Source organism: Dermacentor albipictus, chromosome 4 (genome assembly GCF_038994185.2).
Source record: "Dermacentor albipictus isolate Rhodes 1998 colony chromosome 4, USDA_Dalb.pri_finalv2, whole genome shotgun sequence".
NCBI classification, from domain to species: Eukaryota; Metazoa; Arthropoda; class Arachnida; order Ixodida; family Ixodidae; genus Dermacentor; species Dermacentor albipictus.
The window spans coordinates 17930364-17942710 of NC_091824.1; positions in this window are offsets into that span (position 1 = coordinate 17930364).

Genomic DNA, 12347 nt, shown 5'->3' on the forward strand with positions numbered 1-12347 from the left:
AACGAGCAAGAACGTAGACCGTATAGCTGCGCTCTGGGAGGCTGCTCTTCATCGCAACTGCTATAATTATCGAAATGTTAATCAGTGATGCACATATTACTAAAGATATAGAAAAAAGACCATCAAACAGGTGGAACTCATGTTTACATACATACACACACACATGCATACATACATACATACATACATACATACATACATACATACATACATACATACATACATACATACATACATACATACATACATACATACATACATACATACATACATACATACATACATACATACATACACACACACACACATGCATGCATCGTTAAGAACGGCCAGCTGCACTGCAAGTTTGCCACCCAGTTACAACTATGGCGGCAACATTCCGGGAGCGTCGCCGCCAACTTCTAGCCACAGCGTGACTAAATCGACTTTGTGTCGGGGAACAATACGGGCATCCCCCACTCTCCGTCGCTTTTAGCTAGGATGCGTTCGATGAAGCAGGCTTTGTGCTGAAACCGCCACCAACCTCTAGCCTCATCGCCGTTGTGACGGAATGAGTTCGGCGGGCCAACTATTGTTCCCAAACTCCCCAACGCGGACCTGATCTGCTACGCGTGCGCGAGTTGCCGCGGGGACGCCGTTTTGCGCTGCTTCCCACGCACCGACCAAGACGCAAGACAACGAGCTACCCGGAACGGCTCCGAGTTCGACGGGGCCCCTCTGACGTCGGCTCCGGAGCTTCGCACGTGTGTGCATTTGTGTGGTGGTGGTACAAACTTTATTTAGTGAAGGCCAAAAAAGAAAGGAAACTAAGATGCCGCCGTTCCGTGGGTGGCCTTCAGGCTGCCGGTCGTGGCCACCAGATCATGCCTGGCGGCGACTTCCGCTGCCCAGACCGTTAGCCGTAGCTGGACATCCGGCTCCGAGCTGGCCAAAGCAGCCTCCCACAGCTGCGGACTAGATACATGCCAAGCGGCAGGGGGCGAGTGTTTAGGGCACGAATACAGAATATGAGCATAGTCTGCTCGTGGGTGACTGCAGAGCGTGCATTCAGGTGAGAAGGCACCGGGGTGAATAAGGGCAAGTCGGGCAGGAGAGAGGAAAGTGTGGGCCTGTAAATGGCGCCACGTGCTTTGTTGGAGCTTAGACAGGGATTTGTGAGGGGGAGGGAGGGCTAGGCGAGAGTTGCGGTAATGGAGGGTGATGTCATGGAAGGTGAGGAGGGAGTCACGCGTGTCCATCCCGGAGTGGAGGGGGCCAGCTCGGTCTGTCATCTCGCGAGCGATTTGTGTGTGTAGACCGTCCTGCGGGGAGGCGGCTAGTTTGCGATGACTAAACGAACGTTCGCATCACCTTGTATCGGGAGAGGACCGAGTGTTTAAAAACCGCTGTTGTGCGGCTGCTCAGGTCACTCTCTCTGAAGCAGTCATGTTAGACTGATGTACTTTCTCAAACAGTCATGTTAGACTGGTATAAATGCTGTAAATAAACCCATATTCCCCGTTCTCGATGAGAAGCAGTCCTTCCCTTCATCAACGTCCTCAGCGTGGATAAGTTGGACGACGGCATGTGCCAGCTACCTTTTAATTCATGCCCGACTCCAATCTTGACAACGGATCACGAGCGATGGGATTGAGCCCCCAATCCTGACAACATACATACATACATACATACGGGGGGGGAGGGTGATATCTGGGGGTCAAAGTAGCGGCCGAAAATAAATATCTAAATAAAAAAACGAGCGGAATGAGTTAAAAAAAGGGGGCATTGCAATAATATTGACAACCCAGTGATAAAAAAAGAAAAAGAAATGAAAAGGGACTGGGGTGCTAAGCAACTCAATGAAAAATAATTAAGTGCTATTGCCTATAGCTTGAAATGTAGCATAGCGAATATATTCTAAAACACCCTTTGAAACATTTATGCCTAATGGTTCCAATGTCTTGAACTTATGGATGAGATATGATTCTCTGTATTTTCTGTCTGTAGGATGTAGAGTTTAAGTTTATCAAAGTTATCACCTGCTGGGCGGCGGGTTCGGGAAGATCTTTAGCTGGGTCCGCGCGCTGTCCGTTTTAACCGTTTTAACCAGTTTCACCGATACATTTTTTTCCTACAGAAAGAACATTCAAGCATATAAATTACATCGGAACTAGTGCAAGTAAAGCTAGTTTCCACTTCCTGTGTTCAGCTATTTACGGTGCTTTTAATTATAACGACACTTTGAAGGTGCTTGCATGCCATATTTCATAAAAAAGCGCTAAAAACGAAGATGACTAAAGATGAACCAACTAGCCCAAATCAAGGTATTGTTGCTTGCATGCTTTGCACCTGGGCCGAGGACATGCTTTTATTACGGGGGAATGTTGTTGGCTGATTTTTGTGTGCACTAACATCTATTAAAAGTTTCTGTTGCGGCGATAGGCGACCCTTGGTACCATCGGGGACGCTTTTCTGAGAGGCTCGTTACTTGATAATATTTTTCGTAGGATGTTTCCGTTTGTGAGGGCGTTAGAATATTTTGTTATAAAGGCTGGCGGTCTGTCAGATTCTGGTGTTGGCTGTTTCTTAGCTCATTCCGACTGCCTCTCCAATATAGACGCGACGTCATAAGCTCCGTCGAGAGCATCTTGTGGATAGTCTCTTACTGCTAGCGTTGGCTTAAGGTAATTTGGGTGGTGGATATAATCGTTGTCTTCGCTGCAGATTCTTCTCACTCGTTTCGCTTGTCCGACGAAAATTCCTTTCTTGCAGTGTCGCGGGTGATGACTTGTAGTCTAACTATTGCTGGCTATCCGAAGGTTTCCGGTAGAGTGTCGTCCCCAGTCTTCCGTCTTCTATGTAGACCATCGTGTCCAGGAAGTTGATCTGACTACGAGAGTGGTGAGCAGTAAATTTAATACTCCGGTGAAAGCGGTTGAAATGGTTAATTAGGTTGGTTAGTGCATTTGTGCCGCTTTCCCATATCGTGAATATGTCGTAAATGCAACGCAGGCCTGTCTGGGGCTTTAAAGCGAGTGATTTTATCAGGTTTGCTTTAAGTTTCCCCATGAAAATGTTCGCATACGTGGGAGCGAATGGTGTCCCCATGCTTGTGCCGAGAGTTTGTACGTAGTGAGTAGAATATAAATTCCAAGTAGTCGAGCCTGAGGACTAACTCAGGAAGTGACAGGTAAACTCCAGGAGCGTGCGTTTGAGCATTGACTGCGAGGGACTTCGATACGGCTCCAATTCCTTCACTCACGGGTATGTTAGTACAAAGGGCAGAAGCATCAAAAGTGACTAGAATAGCGTGGTTGGAGAGGATTGGATTGACGTTAATGGAGTCGATAATTCGAAGGAATTATCGGGCGTATCTTGAACAAAAGTTGGTAGCGTGATCGCGATCAATGGAAGTGACAACAATGGAATGACGAAGCAGGAATTACGTAGATGGAATGACAATGGCGGTGTGGCAAAGACCGCATGATGGCAATACGATGAAGATTCTTAAATGTTGGCTATCGTATAATAACGACGGCGTAACGATGAGAGCTGAGGACAACGGGTGATCACGAGTGCATTGCCAACCAGATGACAAAGCTGGAATTACGATGATGACACTAGCATGTTGGCATGACAATGACGGTACGACAATGGATGCATGACAGTGATTGTCTGACGACGACGCAATGACACCGATGCCATGACAACGTCGGCATTAATATTATTCAATGAAGACAGCACGACTGCGATAGCATAGCGAAGAAGGAATGATGTCGATGGAATCAGCATCATCTTAATCATCATCATCATCACTCTGGCTACGCCCACTGCAGAGCAAATGCCTCTCCCATACTTCTCCAATTACCCCGGTCATGTGCTAATGGTGGCCATGCTGTCCCGGCAAACTTCTTAATGGATTACTTCTCTCCACCTTGCGGGTTTCCGCAGAACTACTACGTCAAATATATGCTATGTTTGCGGTGCTATCTAACCATCATATGGAACCCCGTCAAGTTTCTATTGTTGTGGTTTTACAGCGAAGCTGTTAGTCCCTAGTTGGTCAGGATTTTTCACCTTCGACGCCGCGAAAAATCCCGACCAACTGCGGCAAACTGCCGCCGCGGCCGCGGCAGCATCTGACGTGGGGAGTGACGTCACTAGCCCCTGATATATAAGAGAACCAACCTAGCAACTGATTTCATTCTTGTTGCAACACTGCTATAGCTAGGTAACACACAGTTAGCACTCCTGAGGAGCAGCGTCAACACTCTAAAAACTAGGAAGGGTATCGCAGGAGTGAAGCGGCCGGTTCACTCTTCAAAGCGTCGTTTTACTCTCGCAAAATGTCGAGGAGAGTGAAATGCATTGTTCACTCTCTCACCAAGGAGAGAGTGAAATGTGCTTTTCACTCTCCCCCTTCAGAGAGAGAGAGTAGTTCTACTCTTGCGGCAGTAGAGAACAAAACGTAGCGTGATCTTCTGCTTCAACTGTAGGTGGCTGGCCCCGAACATGGCAATGTATCATTCATGCACGCTGAGCAAAGAACACATCGTTTTGCTTCTAAGAGAACAGGCCGCCGCAGTTCAAAGGAACGCGTAGCGAGCGCTCTACTTTTTCACTCGGAGTTCCCCACCGCGCGCGCGCGCGCTCAAGATCGCGGAACAACACAGCACCGGAGAAAGGTGATCTTTTATTGTGTCTGTAGCTCTCAATTTACTCATCACGGCTTTTCTTTGAATGCCTCAACCGTTGAGCTTCCTGCTTCTGCTCCTCCAAGTACATTTGTCGCCGGTTCCATGTGCCTAAAACTGGTATCTGCAGCTCCTTTGTAATTTGAACTTTAAGGATGTCGCTTTCCTTCTATTACCTCCACAGACAATTCTCTGTGACATGCGAAGAATGTCACAGAAGGGAAAAAAAAAAACACTTGGCAATGTCTGCTATGTCTAGCCAAGTGTACAAATTTAAGGACTTTCCAGTACTTCTAAAAATTCCAGGCTTTTCAATGCCTTGAAAATGGCATTTTAGAAATAAAGGGTTTTCAAGGATCGCTACAAACCCTGGTTTCTAGCACCTAAATAATTTTACAAGCTTATTTTGGCATGGAGTTCGGAAATTCATGCTTTTTAGCTAACGCTGCATCATCTCTGTACATTGAAACCACGCGAGCGCAACCATTTTGGAGTAAAGAAAAATACTGAAAGCTTTTAATACCACTCTTTTTCTATGGAGCTTCGTATTGCCTAGTTAGGTTTACGAATGTGCCTGGTTTTGGTGGGCGTTTCTTCGACATTTTCTGTGAGAAGTAGATGACTAACCCCCGTATTCAGAAATGTATATTAATACAAAGCCCATGCTTGACTTTATATAAACGACGCCTGGTGCGAACGTCCCCCAGACGCTCACTGCCTTTCTTTTGGTGCGTTCACGACTTGCGTCATTTAGATCAAGTCAAGCATGGGCTTCAAGTTATGATGCATTTCTGAATATGGGGGTAAGCGTGCGCTATTTCGGGCAACGCATTTTGCCATTGACACTGAGAGGAAACGGGGAAAACAAAGTTAACACCCTATACTCCTAAACTTTCGCGTACCTGTGGTGTGCGTGTATCGTGGAAGAAGAAACAGCGCTAACACCAGGACGAAAAAAAGCATCGACCACACCAGCGCTTCGTGGTGTTGTCCATGTTTTTGCGTCGTCCTTGTGTTGCGCTGTTTCTTCTAAAATGCTCAACCAACTAGCCGGCAAGTCTATCCTGTGCATATATATTGAACACACGTATGAATGTAGATGGTCTTCGAAGCTTTTAGAACGAGCACTGCCACAGGATACGAGCAGTGCACGCGTAACAAGTGGACACATTACTCATTTAAACATGCGTGCCAATGCATGTGACGCGGCTATCGGCATAAGCAGTCTCCAAATGCTGGAATGCGTGCTCTTCAAAACGCTAACGATCCGCTGCTAATGCAGGACAACAGCTCACAGCGGACTGAACCAAACTTTAAACTAATGCACTTGAAAAGAACGCCTACACGGCAGCGTGAGGCACGTCGAAATGCCTGGTACTGGCATCGCAGTTGACCACATACGAATGGAACTGGCGGAAAAAATAAACAGAAATGCTCACCAGTATACGCGCGACTTAAATTCACATACGTGGACGGTTGGCACGATACTTTGTATCCGCATATTTTCGGAGAACATATAATGCATGGACTGGAAAAGCACTCGATCGTGAGCTGAACGGCACATTTGTTATTTTCCTGGGGTGACGACAAGCCGTGAATAGTTCTCACGTCGTCGTCTACGTTGTATTCCTCCGTTAGTCGTAGCAAGGAATAGAAATGATGCAAACGCAAACGTATTCCAGTACACAACAGCACAGCACACTGCAGAGAAACTCCAACCACCGCAGCCGATTCCTCAAATACATTTGTTATGTATATAAGCTCTAAAACAACACGACTGAGCGTGGTGGCTTTGTGGTGTAATGGTTAGGATGTGTGCTTTGAATTCTATAGATGCGAGTGTACGCGGGTTCGAATCCACGTGATGTATAGAGCAATGTGGTTTTCCATAAGTGTGTGATTCCCTCGACTATTGTGTTCTAATTAGATCATGTGTCTCCTGATTGTGAAATATGCGAAAATATTTGCGCATTAAATGTGAATTAGCTTTTTTTTCTCCGCAGTGGCGTTCGGGACACATACGCATAGGCCGATTACGAGCCGTCACGACTCATGGTAGGCAGCAAATAGCCAGGAAAAATGACTTTAAAATCCTGCATAACATTGCTCACGCCTATTCTGAAGGCCGCTTGGAATCGGGCCACTGAGTCTGAGGAGCCGCCTAGAGAACGGTGTATCAGCGACCCTAATTTGATCTGATTTCCTGCCTGCATGCGTGGCCAGGACTTCGCTAAGAGGGTATTGGGAAGAGTAGTTGCACTCTGTTTGGGGGAGTAGAAGTACTCGGTCTGGTGGAGTGCCATTACCCCTACGGTGAGAGTATTACCACTCTGCGGAAGAGTACTAGCACTCCCTGTGGGAAGAGTATTATCGCTCTGCAGAAGAGTACTAGCAATCCCTTGCGGCGGAGTAACAAAACTCTGTCAACAGGAGTTGACCTACTCTCTCTCAAAGAGGGTCGATCTACTCTCGAAAAGAGAGTGAAATATGGGACAAGCCGCTACTCCCTCAAAGGGAGTGCCCGGCACTCTCTTAGTTTTTAGAGTGAATAAGAGGACGGCAAAGGGAAAAGAAACGGCAATACGACCAGCAGCGGCGTGTGGTCGCTGGTCGTATCGCCGCGGAATTCCAGCACAACCCACACGTCCGCATTCTCCCATAGTAGAATAATGCACCGGAGGAGGAATTGAGCCATAAGGCATCGCATGCTGCCCTCAGCAATTGTGGTGGTGGCTTTCAACAGCTTCGCTGGACAGCCACTTTCGCAGGCCCAGGATGGCGAGCAATTTTTTTTTGTTTCCCGTGAAAACATCTAATTTTTTCCTTCTAAAAAAGAAGAAAAAATGTGAAATTAAGGAATATTTTCCGGGAACATTGATCTTGATAAAAGACCGTTGCAATATATATCGCTCCACTACACCAACACTTCGTTTTCAGTTAGGTAACGGCTCGACATATTATTTCTGGCTTGTTGGCTACAGAAACTAGGACGAAGAAAGCCAGGGAGGGTAGTACGTGCAGTAAGGGAGAGTTAGCTACAGTAAAGAAGTTGTCAGTCCACTAAGAAGCCACCTTACTCGATTGTGTACGCGTACAGCATACTTAGCGGATATAATAAAATTGTGTTTAGCCTCCACAAACTGAGCAGTGTGTTATGAGGAACGCGATAGTGCTCGAGAACTGGATTCATTTCTACAATCTCGTGAACTTTGCTGTGCGCCTGAAAATAAGTACAGGAACATTTTGCATTCCCACTCAATCGGAACGGACTTGCCTCGACCGGGAATCGAACCACCGTGGAGGTGACGCGGCGGGTCTTGGAGCAACAAATGGTTGAGCTAGGGAGCCTCGATGCGATGAGTCACCGTATGCTAGGTGCGGTGTAAGCGCCATCTGTTCATGGGGAACGAAATAGTCGGTGAAAACAGTCTATAGTGGAGCACCTCCACAAAGAACGCTACTACAACGGGACTACCTGTACAACGAAAGATTCCGCATTTCCCGGCCAAATTCCTGTTTGAAGTGTGAACGCCTCCACACAGAAGGCCACCACAACAAATTGGTCGGCACAACGAAGGACTTTAGGTAACGCCTACGTTACAAAGAATGCACAAAACGGTGCCGCCTCCGCTGGCGCCATAGAGCTGCGGCCAGCGCTGGAGTCAGTGACGCGCTTGACGAGTGCTGCAGCCACGGCGAGTAGCCCGCTGCGCAGCTCCTGCTACCCGCCACTCACACGCCACTTGCTGCAACTCAGCAGCGGGTGTGAGGGCTGAGGAATACGGCGAGGTTGACGACGTCGTGAGTCGCTCGGCAATGGCGATCGACGATGTCGTAGAAGCCACCAAGGACGGGAAAGAGGCCAAGGTCGTCGAAGGCAAAAGTGGTGCTTTCCTTGAAAACGAACAAACAATTCATGCGATAATGGTGGCGATTGCGGCACCTCACACTCTGCAGTCGTATCTTTGCATCACTCCATCCTTTCGCCGTGCAACTTGCGTGAACCTGGATGACATATAAGGTCGGCCGCACTCACACATTTCGTCGCAAAAGTGTGCAGAAGGAAATTAATGACTTCTCTCGCTAAGTACTTCTCAAATTCGACTTACATAAACGTTTTATTTTGCTCGACTTGCTTAGCCTTCTCTATCGCAAGCGGTACAGTGCCTGATGTTTACAACGAGGTGACCTGTGTAACGAAGGATTGTGGAAGTCCCTATCACTTCGTTATAAAGGCACTTGATACGCTTTTCAAACCAGAAGTGAGTCAAAGCGCTATTGAACTTTCTACGTTCAATTGAATTGAATAGAATTTATTGATAGGAAAGACAGAGAGGTCGACCTGAGCTAGTGCGCTCTAGTCTGCTACTCTGCACTGGCGAAGAGGCAAAGGGAGTGAAAGTATTGGGATGGATGATGATGATAAGAGAAGTGGTGAGTGCTTATGTACATGCGACAGTTGTCTTGCTAGAGCCGCTCGTCGAGCTTAGTGTCCTGCAGAAACTTCAACAATACTTTTGTTGAAATGCTACGTTCAAGTAGCCTTTCACAGACACTCAGATGCTCCCCAGTGATATCCGCGTCTGCCTTTTAAAGCGTTCGCTTTTCTTAGCTCGTTCCTCAATTTCGTGTCGTCGGCGCCGTCCAGAGCGCAGACCTCGGCAGCGCGCCAGATGGTGCTTCCGTCGGTGGAAGAGGCCGCACGCGCTTCCAGGAGCGAGAGAGAGAGAGAGAGTTTGGTCACGTGACGCTAAGCACAGTTCCGCGCTTAGTGGGCGGCGAAACGCACCGACTGCGCCTATCGTTGAAGTTTTGCTGCGTGCGGTGCGGTCGCTCTTACCTTGCCCCTCGTGAATCGGTTGTGCAATGGGCGTTTGCCGCCGCGTCGCGTTAACTACATGATATTTTCGGGAGCGCTGGTGGCGGGCCAGTGTGTGCTTCGAAAGGCGGCGTGCACTCGAGCATCGTAGAAGAGCGTAGTGGTTTAAATCAGAATGCTATAAAACATCGTTTACGCTGGAATGACATGGAGGAAGCAGGGTCTCGAGATCGGGAGCGTAAGCGTCTAGCCCACACCCCAGCTCCGCTTAAACGTTCGCGTTACACGCTCGTAAACATTGTGTGAGCTTTTTCTCGCATTTCTGATTTCTTTCACCGCTGCTCTTTCCCTCTTTCTGCCCCCTTACCCGCAGCGTAGAAAAGCAGACGTCTCTCTTCCGGTTGATCTCCCTGCCGTTCCCATCTCATTTCTCCCTTTCGCCACGGCACTCCGCCTGCGGTCTTAGCCCGGCTGAAGTCACTATGGGAGCATGTTACGCAGCTCGACGCGCGTTCTGCGAGGTGATGTAGACGCGCCTCCCTTCTGCGACAAGTTTGGCGTTGTGGGAAGTATGAGAGGACTACGTGCGATAGTGAAAACGCATGTTCCAGATTCCTGGTAGGACAAACCTGGGACCTGAGACACTTATCACTGTGAATGAGTGCCCTATACACATCGTACCATAGTGTCAACATATCGCAAATGACAATAACGCATTGGGAAGAGTTTCTATATATACATTTGCCTGAAGAAACGAGGGTCCCTTTCACTTATCGCCAGTACATGTCCTTCACTCTCGAAATCGAATAGTTTTTTCATTTATGCTCCTTAAAGTACGTGGTTATATAATCCATGAAATTAGGGATTTTGTTTACATTCCTAAAACTGTAGTGAGATTTGTGCATCCTAAGGGGAGACTTGAGACGATGCCACCCTACAATGTGCAAAACGTTTATGGCTTTAGAAATGTTTGCCAATATTAAAAATTAAAAAAGAAAAACTAAGTAAGGAAATGCTTTACGGTATAAGACGCTGCATGTAAATATTATCTGTATGTATGTGGATGTCTTAAAAGATATGTGCTTAAGAGCCACCTGCTATATATGTATATTTGACGCTCCGAATGTACCACGACGCCCGTGCCCCATAATATTGGGTCATGTTTCGGTTCGTCGGTCCATCCGTTCTGTGAATTCGAGACCACATTTCATTTTCGCCTCTAACTGCAGCGAGAAATAATTTATTTATTTTACTGAATTTAATAGCCTTAGCAGCACGTCATGTATGGTCAATCAAAAGCACTTATTTTCGTGCTTGAACTCTGCAGGGAAAGCTGGGAAAGCTGAGTGTCAGAACGACATCACGGATTTTAATTACACTAATGCAGTTAGGCTACTTGGCAGCAAAAGTGTTCAGAACTTGCAAGGTTGAGTGTCTGGTTCCTGTAGAATGTAATGCACAGTGTTCAGCGATACAGATACTTGGAGCGCGCAACTGCCGGCGCTTCTTGAGCCACAGGTGATCCTAAGAGGACACGTAACTGATGCATTGTGAAAGCCTTTGTGACCACGTCTGCCCCCCCCCCCCCCCCCCCCCTCGAGATAAGCCAACGCCCCCCGGTGGCGTCAGTCATGCAACTCCTTCATCGCGTTTGCATGGACGAGTACTCTTTTCCCCTTCCCCCCTTCCCCCAACGTAGAGTGGTACCAGACTCTTGACTGGTTAACATCCCTGCCTTCCTATATTCCTCTCTCTCTCTTTCTCTCTGTACGGACTAAAATAAACTAGAACGGAGCAGATGCTATAGAAGTACATGACGTCGTGGCGTATTGGCGCGAAATGTTCGGGGTGGCGTCGCCCCTGTGTTTCATTCTTGCCTCTTTTCACACTTGTCGAGCCACTTCTCACTGTGTGATCCGCCTTTGTGCTATTGCAGAAGTGCAATTTACTGTCGCAGCTAGGCTTAATATCTATTGTCCTTTTACATCTCTACGCCCGAAGTTTAGTCCAATGCAAAAAACTTTGAATTTGTATTTCTACAATGCCGAAAATTCGCCAAGAGCACATTATCGCAGGAAAAGTAGGGATTTCAGGAAGCTGTATTGTGGTGAAAAGGTAGACTTCTCTGGCAGCCGGTGAATTAGGGTGCCAGCCAAAGAATAGAAAGCTGCCCGAAAGTCGACAACATTGAGTGCAGTTCACGCAGCCCTGCACTATAGGTCGACGTTTTCCTCAGCCACAAAGCTTTATTGAAGGAACACTGATATGTTTAGCCCTTAGTCATTTTTTCTGTAGGCAAGGGAATGGCAAACATTTATTTTGCTTAATTCTTTCGGCGGAATCTCTCATGAACGGGCTACCGACGTACGGTACCTTAAGGGGTTCCGTAACCTTGGTTGTGTCCATTTAACGCAAGAATGGTAAGGTTCCCTTTTTGTTGAGCAGCACGGGACCAAGGGATACGCGAGCGCTACCGTTGGGCGTTCATCGCGAGCGCGCGTGAATCTCGCCGCCAACCAAGTCCGCTCCACTCCCTCTCTGCACGCGCCGGCGTCGGGTGACATTCTGCGCGCTTCGAGTGCGGAGCGTAATGCTGAGCAATGCCATCGCTTTCCTGCCACCCTTCCATTTCGCCTCGAATAATACGGGTGCAACGTCCTCCTTGGCGCCGAAACATATTGTTCCGCGAGCTTATCGCCACGGCAGATTGCGCGGCTATCTTCCATTGCGCGTTGCGAAGAGCATGCGTGGCGGAGATACGTGACTTACGTGGGCTCGCTCTGTTTCGACTCTTTTATTAAAATTTCTCGCACGTGTATCAGCGGGCGTCGTCTCGTTGCCTTGCAGCGTCAGCT